We start from the raw sequence: 27,993 nt of genomic DNA, 5'->3' as shown, positions 1-27,993 counted from the left end.
TTCTATTTCATTCTGTCTCTCATACATACAGTACATGTATACATCCATACATTGTCTCCCTTATACATACACAAATACATACAGTACATCCATACACTGCCTCTCTCATACATACATACATACATACATATACACATCCATGCACTGCCACTCTTATACATACATACATACATACATACATACAAACATACATATATGCATACATACATACATACATACATACAAACATACATACATACATACACTGCCTCTTTCATACATATATACATCCATACACTGTCTCTCATACATACATACATACATACACTGCCTTTCTCATACATACATACATACATACATACATGCATGCATACTATGCCTCTCTCATACATACATACATACATACATACATACACTGCCTCTCTCACACATACATACATACATACATACATACATACATACATATATACATCCATACACTGCCTCCATACATACACTGCCTCCATACATACGTACGTACGTACGTACGTGCGTACGTACGTACGTACGTACGTACATATATATATATATATATACATCCATACACTGCCTCTATACATACATACATACATACATACAGTATATACATCCATACACTGCCTCCAAACATACAACCATACACTGCCTCCATATATACATCCATATATACATCCATACACTGCCTCCATACATACATACATACATACATACATACAGTACATATATACATTCATACACTGCATCCACACATACATCCACATATACATCCATACACTGCTTCCATACATACATACATAGATACATACATACATACATATAACATACACTGCCTCCAAACATACATCCATACACTGCCTCCATATATACATACATAGGTATGGTGTGAAGGCGGCGCTATTATTATTATTATACTTTATTTATATGGCACCACAAGGGTTCCACAGCGCCCAATTACAGAGTGCATAAACAAATAATCAAAACAGGAAAACAGCAACTTACAGTTGAAGACAATATAGGACAAGTATAGGGTAAATAAACATAGCTACATCAGCAGATGACACTGAAATATGTATCAGGTGCCAGAAGACTGCTGTATTTGGTGCAGTTGAAGATTATTAAAGTAAGTAAAAGCACATGAGGGAAGAGGGCCCTACTCATGAGAGCTAATATTCTAAAGGGGAGGTGTAGACAGACAGGGGTGACACAGATGGGGTACATAGAGAGCGTATAACAGAGGGTTAGGATAAGATATGGCTGGGTTTGGTGAAGAAGTGGAGCCCATTCAAAGTTTTGTAGAGAGATGGAGAGTCTGAGGGGGAGAGGTCGGGAATTCTAGAGAGAGGGAGCAGCACGTGAAAAATCATGGAAGTAGGAGTGGTAGGAAGAAATCAGTAGGCAGGAGAGTCGGTGTGCATTAGCAGAGCGAAGAGGATGGGTGGGAGTGTAAAGGGAGATAAGGTCAGAAATGTAGAGGAGTGGGTGAGGGCTTTGTAATGAGTGTGAGAAGCTTGAAATGGATACTGAAATGGAAGGGGAGCCAGTGAAGTTCTTGTAAGAGAGGAGAGGTGGATGTAGTGCATTTGGTGAGGAAAATGAGCTGGGTAGCAGCATTGAGGATAGATTGGAGTGGAGAGAGGTATTTATCAGGAATGCCAGTCAGGAGGAGATTACAGTAGTACAGTCTGGGGATGACCAGTGAGTGGATAGGGGTCTTAGTAGCATCCTGGGTCATAAAGGGTCTGATCCTGGAAATATTTTTTAGATGAAACGGCAGGTTTGTAAGAGGTGCTAAATGTGTGGTTTGAAGGAGAGGGAGGAGTGAAGGATTACTCCGGGAGAGCACACTTGGGGGCTAGAGGAGATAGTAGTGCCATCAATAGATAATGAGATTGTGGGAAGTGAGGTTATGCAGGAAGGAGGGAGGGAGGGAAGACGATCAGCTCGGTCTTAGACATGTTAAGTTTAAGAAAGCACTGGGAGATCCAAACAGAGACAGCAGAGAGACAGTTGGAGATACAAGTGAGGAAAGCAGGGGAGAGGTTCGGAGAAGAAAGACTGATTTGAGTGTCATCAGCATAGAAATGATATTGGAAATCAAAAGAAATGATAAGATTACCTAGTGAGGACGTATAGAGAGAGAAAAGAAGAGGGCCAAGGACAGAACCTTGGGGTACACCTACGGTTAGTGGAAGTGAGGGGCAGGTGGAGTCATGAGAGGAGACAAAGAATAAATGGTCAGAGATGTAGGAAGAGGAGGTCATTGCAGAGTGGACAGGATGGAAGCCAGACTGGAATGGGTCAAGAATTGAGTGTGAGAAAAAAAAGGAAGTAAGGCGGTTGTAGACAATACGCTCAAGGAGTTTGGAGGCGAAAGGGAGAAGAGAGATGGGTCGGTAGTTCGAGAGAGCGTTTGGATCAAGAGTAGGTTTTTTAAGAATAGGAGAGATGAGTAAATGCTTGAAGGCAGAGGGGACAGTGCCTTAAGAGAGGGAGAGATTAAGAAGGTGGGAAAGATGGGAACAGGCAGAAGGAGAGAGGTAGTGGAGGAGGTGGGAGGGGATAGGGTCAAGTAGGGAGGTGGTGAGGGAAGAGAAATGAATGAGTGCCATGATTTCCTCATCAGATGCTTGGGAGAAAGATGTCAGAGTTGATGAGAGGGATGGGGAGTGGTGGTAAGGGATGGGAGAAGGCTGGTTGCAGATGGTCTGGTGTGAAGTGATATCCTGATGTATGGAGTCAATATTGGATGTGAAGTAAGTGGCAAAGTCAAGAGCAGAGAGTGAGGAGGGGAGACGAGGTGGAGGTGGGCAGAGGAGTGAGTTGAAAGTGGCAAAGAGGCGCTGGGGGTTGGAAGACTGGGAGGAGATGTGGTTCTCAAGTATGACTATTTAACAAGAGAAAGGGCAGCACTGAAGGATGAGAAGATAAGTTTGAAATGGAGGAAGTCTGCCTTAAAGCGTGATTTCCTCCAGTGTTGCTCAGAAGTACGTGAACATTTTTGCAGATATCTGGTGCATTCGGTGTGCCAGGTTTAGGTGTTAATTTGCAAGGGTGAATAGTGGTTGGTGGAGCAACAGAGTCAAGAACAGAAGTATGGGATGCATTGTATATGGAAGTGGCTTGTTCAAAGCATGGTAGAAAGAGAATAGGAGAGAGAAGTGAGTCAAACAGTGAGGAAATGAATGTGGTGTCAATAGCCTTAATGTTATGCTTACTGATGGTAGCCTTAGGAGGTAGAGATGGGGAAGCAGAGAGAGATAGGGTTAAGGAGAGCAGGTGGTGGTCAGAGAGGGGAAATGGGGTGTTGGAAAAATCAGAAATACCACAATGGTGAGTGAAAACCAGTTCAACTGAGCTCCCATTCACATGGGAGGGTGAGGAGGTCCACTGGGAGAGACCAAGTGAAGAGGTGAGGTTAAGTAGTTTAGAGGCAGGGGATTGTGTGGGGATATCAATAGGGATGTTGAAATTGCCTAGGATAATGGAGGGAATGTCAGAAAACAGGAAGCGAGGAAGCCAGTATGCAAAGTTGTCAATGAATTTGGAGGCAATACCAGTGGGGCGGTAAATGACATCTACTCTAAGATGGACTGGGTGTATAGCATGGACCTCAAATGTAGAGAATGTAAGGGATGGTTCTGGTGGTACGAGTTGTTAGGAGTAACTAGAAGGTAAAAGGACCCCAACACCACCCTTATGGCATCCCCCAGGTCCGGGGAGGGGTGTGTGTGAATGTGAGGCCCCCAGCAGAGAGCAGCAGGATAAGTAGTGTCAGAGGGAGTAATCCAGGTTTCGGTAATGGCTAGTAGGTGCAGGAAGTTGGAAATGAAAAGGTCATGAGCGGGTACCAGTTTTTAACAAACATATCTGGCATTCCAGAGGGCACAGGATAGGGGCTATGAGTTTGTGGAAGAGATGTGAATGAGATTATCAGGGTTGCTGTAATGATGAGGTGAGATTAACTTTGAGGGTAGGGATGATGAGACAGTAGTGATGGTGAGGGTGCCTGAGCTAGCGAGGGAAACTGCAGGAGGTGGGCAGGGAGGCAGTTTAGTGTGATGTGGATGGGGGTGTGGGGAGATGACAGGGATGGGAGGGAGGGAGCAGGGCTGAGTTGTGGAGTAGTAGGACCATGGAGCACTCAATGTCTTAACGACTTATGACAGGCAAGCAAAGATAGGATCCACACTAGTAGTAAAGTTTGAGCTTTCAGATTTTACTCCTTCATCAGAAACATATACTATCTACATTAAGGATTTGGAAGGCACCAGGGGATCTAATTATACTGCTTAAACTAGGAGTGCTGGATCTTTTGCATGCTATATACATACATATATACTGTATATCCATACACTGCCTCCATATACATACATATATACATACATACATATATACATCCTTACACTGCTTCCATACAACCATATATACATCCATACACTTTCTCCATACATACATACATACATACATACATATATACAAGCATACACTGCCTCCATACATATATTCATACATACATACATACATACATACATACATACATACATACACTGCCTCCATACATACACATGTATACATCCAAACACTGACTATATACTGTACTTACATACATACATCCATACTGTATATACACTCTCCGTACATACATACAACCAATCTACCACCCTCCTGCGCCAGCCACTACCACTTCCCCAGGGTGTGACTCCAGCAGCCACTACTCCTAGTGTTCCACCATAACAACAAAGGGGCACAGATATACTTTGACTTTCTACTTGTATAGCTTTAGAATGGCATTGATTGGTAATATTTCATTTAATAGACTATTTCCATTCTTTAAGGATAATGAAGTGTCAAAGGTACTTCTGTAATCTTAATAGGTCAATGGGTTGGTAGTCAAAACTACCAGAGTATACAAACCAGTTTGTCTTTTTATGGAGTAAAAATTTAAATTTCTCTAAAGTGTAAATCTTTTTATGGTTAAAAAGTCCACTCTGTAAACTGTGATGGTCATTTAAGACCCAATGCAAAATGTTGTGAACCAAAATTTCTGCAAGTGAGTCTAGTTTTGTGAAAATAATGGGTAGATTGTGGCAATACTTGTGCCAATGAGGTGTACTGGTGTGCAGAAAGAGATTATTTATATTAGATAGCTAAGGGTCCATACACATTAGACGACATCGCTCTGTGAGCGACCCTGTCTAATGTTTCCCCTTCCCCCCGGGCCAGCCGGTCGGCGGCCGACTCTACACACTGAGTGATATGACCGCTCATATCGCTCAGTGACGTCATGCCTTCGCCAGCCCTGCATGCAGGTCGTGGACGACAGTCCAGATCCTGCATGCATGCCCTTCCGACAGCGACGATCGCTGGCAACCCGCGGGGCCGTGCATCGGTCATCGCTGGCGGCACACACACTTGCCGATAAATTGAGCGACGTCGCTCAGGGAGGGGGAAAATGAGCGACGTCACTCATTTTATCGGCAAGTGTGGATGGGCCTTACGTTTACAGTATTTATTTTTATTTATTTATTACCAGTTATTTATATAGCACACACATATTCCGCAGCACTTTACTGAGAATATCTGTCCATTCACATCAGTCCTTGTCTCAGTGGAGCTTACAATCTATATTTCCTACCACACACACACATTCACGCTAGGGTTAATTTTGTTTTGAGCCAAATAACCTACCAGTATCTTTTTGGATTGTGGATGGAAACCGGAGAACCCGGATGAAACCCACGCAAGTACAGGGAGAATATAGACACAGTTAGGGTTATGGTGGGAATCAAACCCATGACTTTAGTGTTGCGAGACAGTAATGAATAAACATTACACCATCTGTACTGTACCATCCATGCACCATCCATTACACGCAGCCATTTCATTTCTCCAAAACATATTTTGTTATTTTCATTCCTTTACTTATAATGATGTATTTTTTACCTTCTAGTTGTACATTTAATGGAAAGCATATCCACACACGTTGCAAAATATAATAAGAAAAACAGAAGTGGCACATTTAATAAAGACAGTCTCAACACCCCTTCACATTCTTTCATTAATTTAACTCATAAACAAGACTAAATATATATAAAAAATGGAATTAATAAAGGTTTTTGTCATATAATAGTAGTATTGAAGATCTAGATGGGACATTTTGCATTTTCCATCTGCCAACAAGAAAGAGAGGGTGATTTTTGGGGTGCTACCAAAGGTTATGAAGTTGGTGTGCTCTCTTAAATATATATGAGAAAAGAAGGCACACTTAGACACATATGGTACAATATTCCAGGTTGGCAGATTTTGCGGCCTGTTATTAGATTATTTTTAGTTCCACTTTTTTTTACAAAGACCTATGCCTATGAAATCAAATGTTGCTACAAAAGCCAATTGAACATTTATTGTGTGCACCATCAATGACTTAATTTACAGGCATCCAAGATACCGGTACCATTTGTGAATAAATAAGTTATTATATTGAAGGGAAAATAAATGATCTTTTGTTCGTGAAATTTGAAGGAAGGAAGAGAAGAAGTGGCAAACAAGATAAATGTGTTTGTGCAATTGTCTTTTGTCAAAGGATGATAATGGGTGGTAATACTCCAAGAAAAACACCCTCCTTTCAATTCAGATACAAATAATTAGCCTCCTACATGCTACAAGGAAATACAAACACTTAAAGCCCTGATTCCTTTAGAAATGGCTTAGGCTTAAAATAAAAACTGTTCAATAATGTTGTCTAAACAGTTGCTGGGTTTTTTTTCGACTTTAAAAAAATATATATTTTAAAATAATTGGCTGGTATAGTTAGATTTTATTGTCCATCTAATGCTGCATATCTTGCCTGTAATGATGTGTATTGATTGTTTCCAGTATTTTTGCAGCAACTTCAAACTTTCTCAGAGGTTTATGTGATAATACTTCTAAATAAGAGTGTGCTACTGTGACAAAAGGGTGTAGTATTGGTGACCGGCGGTCTCCTGACCGCCGGTCAGCTTACCGACGCCGGGATCCCGGCAGCATACCGACGCCAGGATCCCGGCGGGGAGGGGCGAGCGCAGCAAGCCCCTTGCGGGCTCGCTGCACTCGCCACGCTGCGGGCTCGGTGGCGACCTGCGGTCACCACGGGTTCTATTCCCACTCTATGGGTGTCATGGACACCCACGAGTGGAAATAGTCCCTGTTGGTCGGCATGCCGACCATCGGGATAGTGAGCCGTCGGGCTCGTGGAGGTCATGTGACTGTTGGTCAGCTGACCGGCGTCCACATGAATACCACCCGTGACAAAACATTGCACATGAATATCATGTTATCAAGTACGTTGTGGCATGAAAATGAATCTAGTTGCATATTATAATATTATATATTATGGTTGAAAAAATACATGGGTCCATGAGGTTCTTTCAAATCAATGCAAATCTGAATATCACACTGTAATCAAGAATGAGTTATGATTTATAAGATGTTATTCTGTGTTTGCTTCACCTGAATTTATCCTTCTTATGCATCCCAGGACTTTATTCACCATGACAACCTCTATATGGCATTGTGTACAGGTACCTGGCTTTCTTATAACTAATATTACTACAGTAAATCCTTTCCACATCATTTAATTTCCTGATTCCTTTGTGATGTGCAGGCACACATGGCATAGTGGGGTAGTGTTCTACAGTTACCCAGCAAATAGCTTACTATAACGCACTTCTGCTGATCCGTGATACAGGCCCAGGGGTAAATTTACTAAGGTAGGAGTTTTTTAGAACTAGTGATGTTGCCCATAGCAACCAATCAGATTCTACGTAACATTTATCAAGCTGCTTCTAGAAAATAATAGATAGAATCTGATTGGTTGCTATAGGCAACATCACCAGTTCTAAAAAAACTCCCACCTTAGTAAATTTACCCCCCAATCTCCATTTCTCTCCGGTGTGCTGTGCTTGTGGTAGCTCTTAAGTCCAAATTTGACCTCCAAGACGCACAAAAGTTTTTGAGCAAAAAACACAACAGAGTGAATGCTTTGTGGAACAGGTTTGAAATTTTACTCTGATATTTTAATGGCCCAAATGGATTAACCCTTAACAAGAGATAAATTGTGGACGGATAAAGAGTGACAAAAGACCAGGCAATCAGCTTCCTAACTGCCATGTAACAGGCTGTGTTTGAAAAATGACAGGAACTGGTTGGCTAGTTATTTATCTCTCTTTATCCATCTCAGCTTTATCTCTCGTTAAAGCCTAATACATTTGCCTATGTACAGTGCAGAAAACTGAGGCCCTTCAATTGTAAAAGCAGCCATAATGCATCTGAGGGTTGCTTATTCTTTGAAGACTGTTGCAGAGGAATTCATGCAGAGATGTAGTGCACAGACACCAGGGAAATGTGTAAGAATACATACAGTACTACTGTAATATTGCTATTTCAAGGACAATAATCTGATTTCATTTTAAGTGAATAAACATTCACAGGCTCATGAACATGTTTTATGATCAACACTAATTAGTATAATAATTTTATTCATTGTTCACTTCCAATTGGTCCTAGACACATTTTAGCTGTTCATATTGAAATGATTTGTTACTGTCACAATGTTCTTTTTGTGCTAATAGTAAGCCATTAGCAATACAGTATGTTTTTATTGTCATGCCAATCTTAAATTGAGTTGTTATAAATGCAATTGTACATTGATTTTCAGTGCTGCTTTTTGCATAATTATCCTTTATAAAATACTATAACCACTATTAGTTTAATAAAACTTGCACACCAACTAAATGTTATCCTGAAAAGCAATTCAACTTTGTATATGACATTATAAACTATACTAGAACTTAAAATAAAATATAGCTGTATCACGTTACAAAACTTGTGTCAGTTCTTGATATGGATGTCACTGGCACATAAAGCATTTCCATTTCTATAAAGGTTTCTTAGCATTAGTTTTTGCATGAAAAGTTGTGTGTACAGAGCTTGTAATTAATATATGTCTAGTTTTATTTATTACCAGTTTTTTATCTAGCGCACACATATTCTACAGCGCTTTACACAGAATATTGGTCACACGCTAATATTTGTATTTTTCAGAAGCCAATTAGCCAACCAGCATGTTTTTGGAGTGTGGAAGGAAATCATAGCACATAAAATATACCACCACAAACACAGGGAGAACATACTGTATGGGGCTAAATGTAATAGGGTCTGAGCTTGGTGTGCAGGACAAAATCGCACTTTCTCGCACTTTTGGTATGTGCGAGTTTGTCCCACAACTTGCAAATGTAATAACCTATGAGTTTTTAATCTCAAGGCTACTACAATGTGCAATGTAGGACAAGTTTTTTTGGCTAGTAAACTCACACCCTGTAAAGCGAGTTTCATTACAAAGTGCGAGTTTAGACAGAAGCATGCACAGATCAGTGAAATCCATGCATGCTTCTGTCTGTAAAAGTTAAAAATGAGTTTAAAAGTTTTAGAAAATGTAGTGGGGTCCCCCTCCCAAAAGCGTAACCAGTCCCGGGCTCTTTGAGCGGGATGTAGTCAAAATGCCGGCAGTCAGGATCCGGTGGACAAAATACCGATGCAGGGATCCCGACTGCAAGAATTCTGGCAGTGCCACCACAGATATACCTACTCCTGAGTGTCCACGACACCCATGGAGTTGGAATAAAATCTGTGGTGAGCCACTGAGCCCGCAAGTGGCTTTGTTTTGCTGCCCCCCTACCAGCATTCTGGCGGTCGGGATCCCGGCATCGGTATTCTGACAGCTGGGATCCCAACCACCGGGATCCTGACTTCCGGGTTCCCGTGCCCAATCCCTCTGAGCTGGTCTTGGTCGTAAAAATACAGTGGAAAAATGACTGAGGTTGCTCTGTATTTTAACAACCAGCACCAGCGTCTTGGACCACTACAATGTGGCTAACCACTGGTTAATAGTGGTCAATCACATAGTTGACCTCTATTAACCTGTGGTTATCCACATTGTAGCGGTACCCATCATATGCAGATTTCTTTCCAATATAGCCTATGAATAGAACTTTGAGTTACAGGCCAGCTTCACACAGCCTATTAGCATGGAGCTCCTCAGCAGCTGCAAGCTGATTGGCTCACAGCTTTCCCAAAAACAGGAGTCATATGGATCCTGGCCATTCACATAGTAGAAGTGTATGTGATCACACATACACTTCTACTTGTCCGTTGGATCGGATTTGCATTTTTTTTTTAATCCATAGGTTGCCTACTTTGGAATGAAAAGGATGGATCCACTCTGGAATTGGTGAGTATGGATTTTTTTTTTAGAGCTAATGTGGATTTCTACTGGTGAAGAGGACCGAAGGGCAATGGAGTATGGTAGGTAAGTATCTATGTGAGAGTGAGTATGTATGTCAGTATAAGTGTGCATGTATGTTTTATTAGACTTTACTTTCCACTGTGTGCATGTGCAATTGTACCCATGACCTCAGTGATATGAGGCAGCAGTGCTAACTAGCTGATCACTGTTTTCCAACTTCTTATTCAGAAGAATGTACTACTTTGCTCAGATCTTAGGGGGTAATTCAGAGTAGATTGCAGCAGCAAATTTGTTAGCAGTTGGGTAAAACCATATGTACTGCAAGGGGGGCAGATATAACATTTGCAGAGACAGTTAGATTTGGGTGGGTTATTTTGTTTCTGTGCAGCTTAAATACTGGCTGCTTTATTTTTACACTGCAATTTAGATTTCAGTTTGTACACACCCCACCCAAATCTAACTCTCTCTGCACATGTTATATCTGCACCCCCTGCAGTGCACATGGTTTTGCCCAACTGCTAACAAACTTGCTGGTGCATTCAACTCTGAATTAGTCCCTTAGTGCACATTGTATTCTTCCACAGATACCTGCCATCATCCTTTGCATTTACTTTTTACTCAGTTTATGGACTAGTATACCCAAAAACGAGCTCAACATAAACATTGAATATATGTACATCTCAAAATGAAACAACAATAAAAGTAAACTGTAACATTTGCTATTTTGTAAAAAAAAAAGGCACTGGGCAGAACTTTGACCAAGGGAACACGTTCTGGCCCTTTCACTGGATGGATTTGGAAGAAAATTTCACTGAGTCAGAATTGGTTGTACCTTATGGTGGAATGCATCGGGCAGAACTTTGACCCAGGGAGCCTGTTCTTGGTCTTTCACTGGATGCATTTGGAAGACAACTGCACCAATTGGGATAAAACCAATCTGAGGGGGGAGGGTTACCAATTCTCTTTCTGGCACGGGCACCAAAATGTTTAGTTGTGGCTCTGACGCAATGATTTGGGTTACTAATGAGGCAGATTTTACAGAGTACTGATGATATGAAGATTGATGGGGCACATGGTGATGTTAAGGAATGAAGAGTACATTCTAATATGTGGGATAGATAGGGCACATAGTGATGTTGGAGACTGATGGTATAAATTATGATATGGGGGTATGGGGGAGAGATAAGGTATATGGTAGTGTTGGGGATTGATGGAGCAAATTATGATATAGGGGATAGATGAAACATGTGGTGGTATTGGAAGTTGATGGAGAACATGATGATATGGTATAGATGGGGCATATGGTGGTTTTGGGGATTGATTGCGACATAATTATATGGACAATAGATGAGGCAATTGGCAGTTAGTGATTGATGAGGGATATGATGAAATGGGTTATTGATTGGGAGATGTTATGGGGCACTGATGGGGTCATGATAACCTGGGAGATTTATGGTTTACATGGGTACAGTATGTTTGGAATTGATGGGGGAAATTATGATATGGGGGTTTGCCAAGGTATATGGTAATGGGGAAAGGACACTTAAAATGTGAAGGGTTGATGTGGCATATCATGTTATTTTGGCATAATTAAATGTGGTATTGATAGAAAACATTTAGATATGAAAGGGTTAAAACCATTTAGTACTATAAATGATATCAACATGATAAAGTGGGATTATTGATATTTTAGGGAAGATGATAACTGTGGGATTACTAATTATTTGTGGTGTGAATGGCATTAAAATACTGGGCCACTAGACACACCCCTTTTATAAAGCTAAATAAGATGATCCGACTAAAGCCATGGCACAAAGTGTCCCTCCCTTGGGGCTCCTACATAACAGTTCTACTTACTTTTCTGTTTCATAAGGTTATTTTTTTATCTCCATAATAGATTAGAAATAGTGTTTGCACATACTGTGTACAGGCTAATAGTAATGAGCCAAACAGTTAATCAAAGTTTAGGATTAGGTTTCTACAGTTCTACTGTATATCAAGGAATCACTTTAAAATGGTCAAACTGAAAAATATCTCACTACAAAGTTGTCTTTTTAAATGCTGTTTTTGAAGAGAAAATCTTCTAAATAATAACCAATCATAAAAAAATCTAATACAGTTTACATGGTTTTAACCTTAATTGTTTTTATTCTGTTATTTGTTTAAGCATTTATCATAGAATAAAATAAACAGAATCATGGAAGAATCACTGCCCTTTGACAAGCAAATAAAAACAAAATTAGAAATGTACAGGAACTGATTAATTCACATTCAGATGAAAAAATGGCAATTAAGTACATAAACAGTAGAACAGAGCCATCAAGAATATGTCTTTAATATATCCCATTGCTAAACAAACAATGTGTGTGAATGTAAAACATTATAGCTTTCTTTAAATGTGACTGATGAAAAACAACTTCCCACAGAGAGTGATTGGCATGTCAAAAATGTAATTTCATCTTGAAGTTCCTTTTCTATTTCAGTTGCCTACACATTGATTTTATATCAGTGATGTTATGCACTGTAAGAAAACAGTCAGTACTCTTATCTGCCAAGCAGTATCTTTATTTTGAGAAGAAAAAAAACAAAACTATAGATGGAAGAGAAATTATTTTTTTCATTTCCTTTACTTCACTCAAAAGGAAATATGTTTGCTGTTTATGCTGCTTGACTGCCTTATATCCTGCACACGTGATAATTGGATGTAGAAAATAACAGTTCTTTCTAAGGGAGTTCATATTTTGAATTGTTTTCCACCTTCACAGTAACTTGCTTACAATAAGTTCTTTTTCAGTATATTGTATTTTATGATAATGACTAATTGCTATTCAGTATGTGTTCTCTTCTTTCTTCATTATCTTTCTTCTGTTTCCACTACTCTAGTCTCTTTTTATTTCCATATATAGCTTTTTGACCTGCCCAATACGTGTAACATTGCTACTTTACATATAAATGCAGATGATACAGTGATCTAGGGTAACTAAGCTCTCCTAGCTTGAAGTAGTGCTGCAAAATGATTTCCATAAGGTCAAGAACTGAATAAGTAGATACAAAGCTCTCCTTAACACAGGTCAAGTTGCAATTGGGAAAGTCTTATAAAACTAGTGATGTGCACCGGACATTTTTCGGGTTTTGTGTTTTGGTTTTGGATTCGGTTCCGCTGCCGTGTTTTGGATTCGGACGCGTTTTGGCAAAACCTCCCTGAAAATTTTTTGTCGGATTCGGGTGTGTTTTGGATTTGGGTGGTTTTTTACAAAAAAAACTCAAAAACAGCTTAAATCATATGATCCCATAGTATTATTAACCTCAATAACCATAATTTACACTCCTTTTCAGTCTATTCTGAACACCTCACACCTCAAAATATTATTTTTAGTCCTAAAATTTGCACCGAGGTTGCTGGATGGCTAAGCTAAGTGACCCAAGTGGCCGACACAAACACCTGGCCCATCTAGGAGTGGCACTGCAGTGTCAGGCAGGATGGCACTTCAAAAAAATTGTCCCCAAACAGCACATGATGCAAAGAAAAAAAGAGGCGCACCAAGGTCGCTGTGTGACTAAGCTAAGCGACACAAGTGGCCGACACAAACACCTGGCCCATCTAGGAGTGGCTGTGGAGGAAGAAATTACCAAGGTAATAAATTCGGCGCTTATTGAGATGGGATGCTTCTCGTTAAAGCTGCTGTTAGAAAGGGGTAGTTAGCCCCTGAAAGTGACAAGAAAAAACAATATATACAGCGCTTAGGAAACTGGATATGGAAAAAACAAACAATATATTTTATTGTATAGAATTTGTTGCAACACTTAATCTAAAACTTCATAGATGTACATCAAATATATAAAAGAAAATTATACGTATTAAAAAAGTATATATATATATATATATATGTTAAAAATTTGGGCAAGCACAGCACAGCAATTAGTCTGGTATATTACCAAGGTCGCTGTGTGACTAAGCTAAGCGACCCAAGTGGCCGACACAAACACCTGGCCCATCTAGGAGAAGCACTGCAGTGTCAGGCAGGATGGCACTTCAAAAAAATTGTCCCCAAACAGCACATGATGCAAAGAAAAATGAAAGAAAAAAGAGGTGCAAGATGGAATTGTCATTGGGCCCTCCCACCCACCCTTATGTTGTATAAACAGGACATGCACACTTTAATGAACCCATCATTTCAGCGACAAGGTCTGCCACACGACTGTGACTGAAATGACTGGTTGGTTTGGGCCCCCACCAAAAAAAGAAGCAATCAATCTCTCCTTGCACAAACTGGCTCTACAGAGGCAAGATGTCCACCTCATCATCATCCTCCGATTCCTCACCCCTTTCACTGTGTACATCCCCCTCCTCACAGATTATTAATTCGTCCCCACTGGAATCCACCATCTCAGGTCCCTGTGTACTTTCTGGAGGCAATTGCTGCTGGTGAATGTCTCCACGGAGGAATTTATTATAATTCATTTTGATGAACATCATCTTCTCCACATTTTCTGGAAGTAACCTCGTACGCCAATTGCTGACAAGGTGAGCGGCTGCACTAAACACTCTTTCTGAGTACACACTGGAGGGAGGGCAACTTAGGTAGAATAAAGCCAGTTTGTGCAAGGGCCTCCAAATTGCCTCTTTTTCCTGCCAGTATACGTACGGACTGTCTGACGTGCCTACTTGGATGCGGTCACTCATATAATCCTCCACCATTCTTTCAATGGTGAGAGAATCATATGCTGTGACAGTAGACGACATGTCAGTAATCGTTGGCAGGTCCTTCAGTCCGGACCAGATGTCAGCACTCGCTCCAGACTGCCCTGCATCACCGTCAGCAGGTGGGCTCAGAATTCTTAGCCTTTTCCTCGCACCCCCAGTTGCGGGAGAATGTGAAGGAGGAGATGTTGACGGGTCACGTTCCGCTTGACTTGACAATTTTCTCACCAGCAGGTCTTTGAACCTCTGCAGACTTGTGTCTGCCGGAAAGAGAGATACAACGTAGGTTTTAAATCTAGGATCGAGCACGGTGGCCAAAATGTAGTGCTCTGATTTCAACAGATTGACCACCCGTGAATCCTTGTTAAGCGAATTAAGGGCTCCATCCACAAGTCCCACATGCCTAGCGGAATCGCTCTGTTTTAGCTCCTCCTTCAATGTCTCCAGCTTCTTCTGCAAAAGCCTGATGAGGGGGATGACCTGACTCAGGCTGGCAGTGTCTGAACTGACTTCACGTGTGGCAAGTTCAAAGGGTTGCAGAACCTTGCACAAAGTTAAAATCATTCTCTACTGCGCTTGAGTCAGGTGCATTCCCCCTCCTTTGCCTATATCGTGGGCAGATGTATAGGCTTGAATGGCCTTTTGCTGCTCCTCCATCCTCTGAAGCATATAGAGGGTTGAATTCCACCTCGTTACCACCTCTTGCTTCAGATTTGATGTGGATTTTATTTTTCCTTAATAATCAATTTATGCTAAAAGCACATTCAAATGCCGGCCGGCAATGCACAAACAATAATGATAAAAAATATATATATATTACAATCAACTAAGTAATAATCACACTGATTATGGATAAAATCTTTCACCTATATATTATAAGCACAATGATTCTAAATTCTAATCTGTTTTATATTAAGACAGAAATTTACATGCATACAATTAATCCACCTGTTTGTCTTCTCATGTAAATATCTTATTGCTGTTTGGTCTGACACTTTATAGACATGTGTCTCTATAGCAAAATTAGACCACACTTATGTCCATAGATCCCGGGTTAATAAAGTGCATATATTCCCAATGGATACGACCAATCCTATGGTGGACTGATTCGGAGATATTAAGTGTGGTTCATGGATAAAGTTAATGCATGTATGATGAATATGTCACTGTGTATATGATAATTGAAAATACCGTGAAATAGCCTCTGTTTAGGCACAAAGATGGTAATGCTCCTCCTGGCTGATGCTCCACAAAAACCTTTTCGTTAGGGTTGAGCGGCTTTTATCCGCAGTGTGCTCCGTTCTCCTCCCGGCCGGTGAGCACTAACCTCGGCCTTATCCGGAGTCCATGAACGGGTGATGTTGAAGGATTTTTTCCCCCTTTCCAAAGGAACTGTGCTCCGTTTTCCTCCCGGCCGGTACGCACTCCCCTCGGCCTTGTCAGGAGTCCGTGAGCAGGTAAAGGTGAAAGGTTTCTCCTCTCCACAGAGACTGTGCTGAGCTGGCTGGCTGGTGGGCTCGGTCTACAATACAATGTGACCGGAGATGCTGACATACGCGTTTCTCCGCCTACTTGCAGGTATCGGCGGCTTCCTCAGTGTCACTGACACTGACACTGAGGAAGCCTCCGGGAGGAAAACGGAGCACAGTTCCTTTGGAAAGGGGGAAAAAATCCTTCAACATCACCCGTTCATGGTCTCCGGATAAGGCCGAGGTTAGTGCTCACCGGCCGGGAGGAGAACGGAGCACACTGCGGATAAAAGCCGCTCAACCCTAACGAAAAGGTTTTTGTGGAGCATCAGCCAGGAGGAGCATTACCATCTTTGTGCCTAAACAGAGGCTATTTCACGGTATTTTCAATTATCATATACACAGTGACATATTCATCATACATGCATTAACTTTATCCATGAACCACACTTAATATCTCCGAATCAGTCCACCATAGGATTGGTCGTATCCATTGGGAATATATGCACTTTATTAACCCGGGATCTATGGACATAAGTGTGGTCTAATTTTGCTATAGAGACACATGTCTATAAAGTGTCAGACCAAACAGCAATAAGATATTTACATGAGAAGACAAACAGGTGGATTAATTGTATGCATGTAAATTTCTGTCTTAATATAAAACAGATTAGAATTTAGAATCATTGTGCTTATAATATATAGGTGAAAGATTTTATCCATAATCAGTGTGATTATTACTTAGTTGATTGTAATATATATATATTTTTTATCATTATTGTTTGTGCATTGCCGGCCGGCATTTGAATGTGCTTTTAGCATAAATTGATTATTAAGGAAAAATAAAATCCACATCAAATGTGAATAGCGCTTTCTCATTTTTTCGTTTTTTCTGTTTCCTTATTAGGGGCGAAATACCAATTGCCCCTGAGAGAGCTGCTTACGCACTTGTTTAAATCATAGCGCCTGGTATTTTCTCTTGTTTTCCTCTTGCTTCAGATGATGGCAGGGCAGGTTCAGGAATGTTTGGTGGTGCTCCAGTCTTCGGCACACGGTGGCTGAATGCCGAAAGTGGCCCGCAATTCTTCGGGCCACCGACAGCATCTCTTGCACGCCCCTGTCGTTTTTAAAAAAATTCTGCACCACCAAATTCAATGTATGTGCAAAACATGGGATGTGCTGGAATTTGCCCAGATGTAATGCATGCACAATATTGCTGGCGTTGTCCGATGTCACAAATCCCCAGGAGAGTCCAATTGGGGTAAGCCATTCTGCGATGATCTTCCTCAGTTTCCGTAAGAGGTTGTCAGCTGTGTGCCTCTTCTGGAAAGCGGTGATACAAAGCGTAGCCTGCCTAGAAAATAGTTGGCGTTTGCGAGATGCTGCTACTGGTGCCGCCGCTGCTGTTCTTGCTGCGGGAGGCAATACATCTACCCAGTGGGCGGTCACAGTCATATAGTCCTGAGTCTGCCCTGCTCCACTTGTCCACATGTCCGTGGTTAAGTGGACATTGGGTACAACTGCATTTTTTAGGACACTGGTGACTCTTTTTCTGACGTCTGTGTACATTTTCGGTATCGCCTGCCTAGAGAAATGGAACCTAGATGGTATTTGGTACCGGGGACAAAGTACCTCAATCAAGTCTCTAGTTGCCTCTGAATTAACGGTGGATACCGGAACCACGTTTCTCACCGCCCAGGCTGCCAAGGCCTGAGTTATCTGCTTTGCAGCAGGATGACTGCTGTGATATTTCATCTACCTCGCAAAGGACTGTTCGACAGTCAATTGCTTACTGGAAGTAGTACAAGTGGTCTTCCGACTTCCCCTCTGGGATGACGATTGACTCCCAGCAGCAACAACAGCAGCGCCAGCAGCAGTAGGCGTTACACTCAAGGATGCATCGGAGGAATCCCAGGCAGGAGAGGACTCGTCAGACTTGCCAGCGACATGGCCATCAGGACTATTGGCTTTCCTGGGTAAGGAGGAAATTGACACTGAGGGAGTTGGTGGTGTGGTTTGCAGGAGCTTGGTTACAAGAGGAAGGGATTTAGTGGTCAGTGGACTGCTTCCGCTGTCATCCAAAGTTTTTGAACTTGTCACTGACTTCTGATGAATGTGCTGCAGGTGACGTATAAGGGAGGATGTTCCTAGGTGGTTAACGTCCTTACCCCTACTTATTACAGCTTGATAAAGGCAACACACGGCTTGACACCTGTTGTCCGCATTTGTGTTGAAATAATTCCACACCGAAGAGCTGATTTTTTTTGTATTTTGACCAGGCATGTCAATGGCCATATTCGTCCCACGGACAACAAGTGTCTCCCCGGGTGCCTGACTTAAACAAACAACCTCACCATCAGAATCCTCATTGTCAATTTCCTCCCCAGCGCCAGCAACACCCATATCCTCATCCTGGTGTACTTCAACAGTGACATCTTCAATTTGACTATCAGGAACTGGACTGCGGGTGCTCCTTCCAGTACTTGCAGGGGGCGTGCAAATGGTGGAAGGCGCAAGCTCTTCCCGTCCAGTGTTGGGAAGGTCAGGCATCGCAACCGACACAATTGGACTCTCCTTGGGGATTTGTGATTTAGAAGAACACACAGTTCTTTGCTGTGCTTTTGCCAGCTTAAGTCTTTTCATTTTTCTAGCGAGAGGATGAGTGCTTCCATCCTCATGGAAGCTGAACCACTAGCCATGAACATAGGCCAGGGCCTCAGCCGTTCCGTTCCACTCCGTGTCGTAAATGGGATATTGGCAAGTTTACGCTTCTCATCAGACGCTTTCAATTTTGATTTTTGGGTCATTTTACTGAACTTTTGTTTTTTGGATTTGACATGCTCTCTACTATGACATTGGGCATCGGCCTTAGCAGACAACGTTGATGGCATTTCATCATCTCGGCCATGACTAGTGGCAGCAGCTTCAGCACGAGGTGGAAGTGGATCTTGATCTTTCCCTATTTTAACCTCCACATTTTTGTTCTCCATTTTTTAATGTGTTGAATTATATGCCAGTATCAATAGCAATGGCCTACTACTATATATACTGCGCACAACTAAAATGCACCACAGGTATAGAATGTAGATGGATAGTATACTTGACGACACAGAGGTAGGTACAGCAGTGGCCTTCCGTACCGTACTGCTATATATACTGGTGGTCACTGTGTCAGCAAACTGCAAAACTGAAATGCACCACAGGTATAGAATGTAGATGGATAGTATACTTGACGACACAGAGGTAGGTACAGCAGTGGCCTTCCGTACCATACTGCTATATAAACTGGGGGTCACTGTCAGCAAACTGCAAAACTAAAATGCACCACAGGTGTAGAATCTAGAAGGATAGTATACTTGACGACACAGAGGTAGGTACAGCAGTGGCCTTCCGTACCGTACTGCTATATATACTGGTGGTCACTGTGTCAGCGAACTGCAAAACTAAAATGCACCACAGGTATAGAATGTAGATGGATAGTATACTTGACGACACAGAGGTAGGTACAGCAGTGGCCTTCCGTACCGTACTGCTATATACACTGGTGGTCACTGTGTCAGCAAACTGCACAACTAAAATGCACCACAGGTATAGAATGTAGATGGATAGTTCTTTGCTGTACTTTTGCCAGCTTAAGTCTTTTCATTTTTCTAGCGAGAAGATGAGTGCTTCCATCCTCATGTGAAGCTGAACCACTAGCCATGAACATAGGCCAGGGCCTCAGCCGTTCCTTGCCACTCCGTGTCGTAAATGGCATATTGGCAAGTTTACGCTTCTCCTCAGACGCTTTCAATTTAGATTTTTGGGTCATTTTTTCTGAGCTTTTGTTTTTTGGATTTTACATGCTCTCTACTATGACATTGGGCATCGGCCTTGGCAGACGACGTTGATGGCATTTCATCGTCTCGGCCATGACTAGTGGCAGCAGCTTTAGCACGAGGTGGAAGTGGATCTTGATCTTTCCCTATTTTAACCTCCACATTTTTGTTCTCCATTTTTTAATGTGTGGAATTATATGCCAGTATCAATAGCAATGGCCTACTACTATATATACTGCGCACAACTGAAATGCACCACAGGTATGGATGGATAGTATACTTGACGACACAGAGGTAGGTACAGCAGTGGCCTACTGTACCGTAATGCTATATATTATATACTGGTGGTCAGCAAACTGTGCAAAACTGAAATGCACCACAGGTATGGATGGATAGTATACTTGACGACACAGAGGTAGGTACAGCAGTGGCCTACTGTACCATAATGCTATATATTATATACTGGTGGTTAGCAAACTGTGCAAAACTGAAATGCACCACAGGTATGGATGGATAGTATACTTAACGACACAGGGGTAGGTACAGCAGTGGCCTTCTGTACCGTACTCCTATATATTATATACTGGTAGTCAGCAAAATTATGCACTGTACTCCTACTATATACTGTCTACAATGCAGCACAGATATGGAGTGTTTTTCAGGCAGACAACGTATACTGGTGGTCACTGGTCAGCAAAACTCTGCACTGTACTCCTCCTATATAATATTATACTGGTGGTCCCCAGTCCCCACAATAAAGCAGCACACTGAGCACAGATATGGAGTGTTTTTCAGGCAGACAACGTATACTGGTGGTCACTGTCAGCAAAACTCTGCACTGTACTCCTGCTATATAATACAGCTGCTCCCCAGTCCCCACAATTAAGCAGTGTGAGCACAGATATATGCAGCACACTGAGCACAGATAAGGAGCGTTTTTTTCATGCAGAGAACGGATAAAACTGGTTTTCACTGATCAGCAAAACTCTGCACTATACTCCTCCTATATTAATATACAGCTGCTCCCCAGTCCCCACAATTAAGCAATAAGTAAAGCAAGCACAAATATTTGCATCAACAATACATGGAGAGGACGCCAGCCACGTCCTCTCCCTAACATTTCCAATGCACGAGTGAAAATGGCGGCGACGCGCGGCTGCTTATATAGAATCCGAATCTCGCGAGAATCCGACAGCTGGATGATGACGTTCGGGCGCGCTCGGGTTAACCGAGCCATACGGGAGAATCCGAGTATGCCTCGGACCCGTGTAAAAAGGGTGAAGTTCAGGGGGGTTCAGTTTCCGAGAAACCGAACCCGCTCATCACTATATAAAACTACCTCAACTAGAAATATAAAGTAAGAACAACATCCAATCTAAGACTTGGCAATCATTTTATATTCATTTTGACTTAATAATAGCCAAATTATATCACATAATAGGTGCTCTTTCAGATATATGTCTTGGTACTGAGAGGAAAACATATTGCTCATTAGGTGCTACTACTATACCTGTAGTCTAGGTTAGTATTTTTTACAGTTCAAAAGTTTTTTGGACATAGACATCTCAGTTTTGCTCTTGAACAGTGGCATAGCCAGATTGTAAATGTGAGTAAAGGGTTAAGTGACTCATTTTTATACCATATAATCTTAAGGCGTTCAGTTTTCAGAAATTCATCAATCCCAATTATATTTTTGGAACACTAAATATTGACAGACACTGGGTTAATAAATAGAGATGAGCGGGTTCGGTTCCTCGGAATCCGAACCCCCCCGAACTTCAGCCTTTTTACACGGGTCCGAGGCAGACTCGGATCTTCCCACCTTGCTCGGTTAACCCGAGCGCGCCCGAACGTCATCATCCCGCTGTCGGATTCTCGCGAGGCTCGTATTCTATCGCGAGACTCGGATTCTATATAAGGAGCCGCGCGTCGCCGCCATTTTCACACGTGCATTGAGATTGATAGGGAGAGGACGTGGCTGGCGTCCTCTCCGTTAGAATAGATAGAGACACTTGAGTTGATTTACTACTAACTTAGTAATTTTGGGGAGCATTAGGAGTACTCACAGTGCAGAGTTTTGCTAATAGTTACTAGTGACCACCACCAGTTTTATTTATTATTTAATATAATCCGTTCTCTGCCTGAAAAAAAACGATACACAGTCACATACCATATCTGTGCTCAGCCTCAGTGTGCTGCATGATAATATCATCTATGTATATCTGACTGTGCTGAGTGCTCACTGCTCACACAGCTGAATTGTGGGGGAGACTGGGGTGCAGTTATAGCAGGAGTACAGTGCACACTTTTGCTGCCAGTGTGACTGACCAGTGACCACCAGTATATTGTCTGCCTGAAAAAGTTAAACACTCCTGTGGTGTTTTTTTTTTTTATTCTATAAACGCATTCTGCTGACAGTGTCCAGCAGGTCCGTCATTCATTATATTATATAAATATTTACCTGCAGTAGTGTTATATTTTTTTTGTTCATCTCTATCATCTTTATCATCTCTATATTAGCAGACGCAGTACGGTAGTCCACGGCTGTGGCTACCTCTGTGTCGTCAGTGCTCGTCCATAATTGTATACCTACCTGTGGTGGGTTTTTTTTTTCTATCTTCTTCATACTAGTAGTTTAGGAGTCTGCTGACAGTGTCCAGCAGGTCCGTCATTATATTATATATACCTGCAGTAGTGATATATATATATTTTTGATATCATTATCATCTCTATACTAGCAGACGCAGTATGGTAGTCCACGGCTGTAGCTACCTCTGTGTCGTCAGTGCTCGTCCATAATTGTATACCTACCTGTGGTGGGGTTTTTTTTTCTATCTTCTTCATACTAGTAGTTTAGGAGTCTGCTGACAGTGTCCAGCAGGTCCGTCATTATATTATATATACCTGCAGTAGTGATATATATATATTTTTTATATCATTATCATCTCTATACTAGCAGACGCAGTACGGTAGTCCACGGCTGTAGCTACCTCTGTGTCGTCAGTGCTCGTCCATAATTGTATACCTACCTGTGGTGGGGTTTTTTTTTCTATCTTCTTCATACTAGTAGTTTAGGAGTCTGCTGACAGTGTCCAGCAGGTCCGTCATTATATTATATATACCTGCAGTAGTGATATATATATATATTTTATATCATTATCATCTCTATACTAGCAGACGCAGTACGGTAGTCCACGGCTGTAGCTACCTCTGTGTCGTCAGTGCTCGTCCATAATTGTATACCTACCTGTGGTGGTTTTTTTTTTCCTATCTTCTTCATACTAGTAGTTTAGGAGTCTGCTGACAGTGTCCAGCAGGTCCGTCATTATATTATATATACCTGCAGTAGTGATATATATATATTTTTTATATCATTATCATCTCTATACTAGCAGACGCAGTACGGTAGTCCACGGCTGTAGCTACCTCTGTGTCGTCAGTGCTCGTCCATAATTGTATACCTACCTGTGGTGGGTTTTTTTTTTCTATCTTCTTCATACTAGTAGTTTAGGAGTCTGCTGACAGTGTCCAGCAGGTCCGTCATTATATTATATATACCTGCAGTAGTGATATATATATATTTTTTATATCATTATCATCTCTATAATAGCAGACGCAGTACGGTAGTCCACGGCTGTAGCTACCTCTGTATCGTCAGTCACTCGTCATCCATAAGTATACTAGTATCCATCCATCTCCATTGTTTACCTGAGGTGCCTTTTAGTTGTGCCTATTAAAATATGGAGAACAAAAATGTTGAGGTTCCAAAAATAGGGAAAGATCAAGATCCACTTCCACCTCGTGCTGAAGCTGCTGCCCCTAGTCATGGCCGAGACGATGAAATTCCATCAACGTCGTCTGCCAAGGCCGATGCCCAATGTCATAGTACAGAGCATGTAAAATCCAAAACACAAAATATCAGTAAAAAAAGGACTCAAAAATCTAAAATAAAATCGTCGGAGGAGAAGCGTAAACTTGCCAATATGCCATTTACCACACGGAGTGGCAAGGAACGGCTGAGGCCCTGGCCTATGTTCATGGCTAGTGGTTCAGCTTCACATGAGGATGGAAGCACTCAGCCTTTCGCTAGAAAAATTAAAAGACTTAAGCTGGCAAAAGCACAGCAAAGAACTGTGCGTTCTTCGAAATCACAAATCCACAAGGAGAGTCCAATTGTGTCGGTTGCGATGCCTGACCTTCCCAACACTGGACGTGAAGAGCATGCGCCTTCCACCATTTGCATGCCCCCTGCAAGTGCTGGAAGGAGCACCCGCAGTCCAGTTCCTGATAGTCAGATTGAAGATGTCAGTGTTGAAGTACACCAGGATGAGGAGGATATGGGTGTTGCTAGCGCTGGGGAGGAAATTGACAAGGAGGATTCTGATGGTGAGGTGGTTTGTTTAAGTCAGGCACCCGGGGAGACACCTGTTGTCCGTGGGAGGAATATGGCCATTGACATGCCTGGTGAAAATACCAAAAAAATTCAGCTCTTCGGTGTGGAAGTATTTCAACAGAAATGCGGACAACAGGTGTCAAGCCGTGTGTTGCCTTTGTCAAGCTGTAATAAGTAGGGGTAAGGACGTTAACCACCTCGGAACATCCTCCCTTATACGTCACCTGCAGCGCATTCATCATAAGTCAGTGACAAGTTCAAAAACTTTGGGTGACAGCGGAAGCAGTCCACTGACCAGTAAATCCCTTCCTCTTGTAACCAAGCTCACGCAAACCACCCCACCAACTCCCTCAGTGTCAATTTCCTCCTTCCCCAGGAATGCCAATAGTCCTGCAGGCCATGTCACTGGCAATTCTGACGAGTCCTCTCCTGCCTGGGATTCCTCCGATGCATCCTTGAGTGTAATGCCTACTGCTGCTGGCGCTGCTGTTGTTGCTGCTGGGAGTCGATGGTCATCCCAGAGGGGAAGTCGTAAGACCACTTTTACTACTTCCACCAAGCAATTGACTGTCCAACAGTCCTTTGCGAGGAAGATGAAATATCACAGCAGTCATCCTGCTGCAAAGCGGATAACTGAGGCCTTGGCATCCTGGGCGGTGAGAAACGTGGTTCCGGTATCCATCATTACTGCAGAGCCAACTATAGACTTGTTTGAGGTACTGTGTCCCCGGTACCAAATACCATCTAGGTTCCATTTCTCTAGGCAGGCGATACTGAAAATGTACACAGACCTCAGAAAAAGACTCACCAGTGTCCTAAAAAATGCAGTTGTACCCAATGTCCACTTAACCACGGACATGTGGACAAGTGGAGCAGGGAAGACTCAGGACTATATGACTGTGACAGCCCACTGGGTAGATGTATTGACTCCCGCTGCAAGAACAGCAGCGGCGGCACCAGTAGCAGCATCTCGCAAACGCCAACTCTTTCCTAGGCAGGCTACGCTTTGTATCACCGCTTTCCAGAATACGCACACAGCTGAAAACCTCTTACGGCAACTGAGGAAGATCATCGCAGAATGGCTTACCCCAAATGGACTCTCCTGTGGATTTGTGGCATCGGAAAACGCCAGCAATATTGTGTGTGCATTAAATCTGGGCAAATTCCAGCACGTCCCATGTTTTGCACATACCTTGAATTTGGTGGTGCAGAATTATTTAAAAAACGACAGGGGCGTGCAAGAGATGCTGTCGGTGGCCAGAAGAATTGTGGGACACTTTCGGCGTACAGGCACCACGTACAGAAGACTGGAGCAACACCAAAAACGCCTGAACCTGCCCTGCCATCATCTGAAGCAAGAAGTGGTAACAAGGTGGAATTCAACCCTATATATGCTTCAGAGGTTGGAGGAGCAGCAAAAGGCCATTCAAGCCTATACAACTGACCACGATATAGGAGGTGGAATGCACCTGTCTCAAGCGCAGTGGAGAATGATTTCAACGTTGTGCAAGGTTCTGCAACCTTTTGAACTTGCCACACGTGAAGTCAGTTCAGACACTGCCAGCCTGAGTCAGGTCATTCCCCTCATCAGGCTTTTGCAGAAAAAGCTGGAGACATTGAAGGAGGAGCTAACACTGAGCGATTCCGCTAGGCATGTGGGACTTGTGGATGGAGCCCTTAATTCGCTTAACAAGGATTCACGGGTGGTCAATCTGTTGAAATCAGAGCACTACATTTTGGCCACCGTGCTCGATCCTAGATTTAAAACCTACGTTGTATCTCTCTTTCCGGCAGACACAAGTCTGCAGGGGTTCAAAGAACTGCTGGTGAGAAAATTGTCAAGTCAAGCGGAACGCGACCTGTCAACATCTCCTCCTTCACATTCTCCCGCAACTGGGGGTGCGAGGAAAAGGCTCAGAATTCCGAGCCCACCCGCTGGCGGTGATGCAGGGCAGTCTGGAGCGACTGCTGATGCTGACATCTGGTCCGGACTGAAGGACCTGCCAACGATTACGGACATGTCGTCTACTGTCACTGCATATGATTCTCTCACCATTGAAAGAATGGTGGAGGATTATATGAGTGACCGCATCCAAGTAGGCACGTCAGACAGTCCGTACGTATACTGGCAGGAAAAAGAGGCAATTTGGAGGCCCTTGCACAAACTGGCTTTATTCTACCTAAGTTGCCCTCCCACAAGTGTGTACTCCGAAAGAGTGTTTAGTGCCGCCGCTCACCTTGTCAGCAATCGGCGTACGAGGTTACTTCCAGAAAATGTGGAGAAGATGATGTTCATTAAAATGAATTATAATCAATTCCTCCATGGAGACATTCACCAGCAGCAATTGCCTCCACAAAGTACACAGGGAGCTGTGATGGTGGATTCCAGTGGGGACGAATTGATAATCTGTGAGGAGGGGGATGTACACGGTGATGAATCGGAGGATGATGATGAGGTGGACATCTTGCCTCTGTAGAGCCAGTTTGTGCAAGGAGAGATTAATTGCTTCTTTTTTGGTGGGGGTCCAAACCAACCCGTCATTTCAGTCACAGTCGTATGGCAGACCCTGTCACTGAAATGATGGGTTGGTTAAAGTGTGCATGTCCTGTTTATACAACATAAGGGTGGGTGGGAGGGCCCAAGGACAATTCCATCTTGCACCTCTTTTTTCTTTCATTTTTCTTTGCGTCATGTGCTGTTTGGGGAGTGTTTTTTGGAAGGGCCATCCTGCGTGACACTGCAGTGCCACTCCTAGATGGGCCAGGTGTTTGTGTCGGCCACTAGGGTCGCTTATCTTAGTCACACAGCTTCCTCATTGCGCCTCTTTTTTTTCTTCTTTGCGTCATGTGCTGTTTGGGGAGAATTTTTTGGAAGGGCCATCCTGCGTGACACTGCAGTGCCACTCCTAGATGGGCCAGGTGTTTGTGTCGGCCACTAGGGTCACTTATCTTAGTCACACAGCTACCTCATTGCGCCTCTTTTTTTTCTTCTTTGCGTCATGTGCTGTTTGGGGAGTATTTTTTGGAAGGGCCATCCGGCCTGACACTGCAGTGCCACTCCTAGATGGGCCAGGTGTTTGTGTCGGCCACTAGGGTTCCTTAGCTTACTCACACAGCTACCTCATTGCGCCTCTTTTTTTCTTTGCGTCATGTGCTGTTTGGGGAGTGTTTTTTGGAAGGGCCATCCTGCGTGACACTGCAGTGCCACTCCTAGATGGGCCAGGTGTTTGTGTCGGCCACTTGGGTCGCTGAGCTTAGTCATCCAGCGACCTCGGTGCAAATTTTAGGACTAAAAATAATATTGTGAGGTGTGAGGTGTTCAGAATAGACTGAAA

The sequence above is a fragment of the Pseudophryne corroboree genome, chromosome 4 (assembly GCF_028390025.1).
Source record: "Pseudophryne corroboree isolate aPseCor3 chromosome 4, aPseCor3.hap2, whole genome shotgun sequence".
Taxonomy (NCBI): domain Eukaryota; kingdom Metazoa; phylum Chordata; class Amphibia; order Anura; family Myobatrachidae; genus Pseudophryne; species Pseudophryne corroboree.
Note: the sequence above shows the minus strand (reverse complement) of the source record.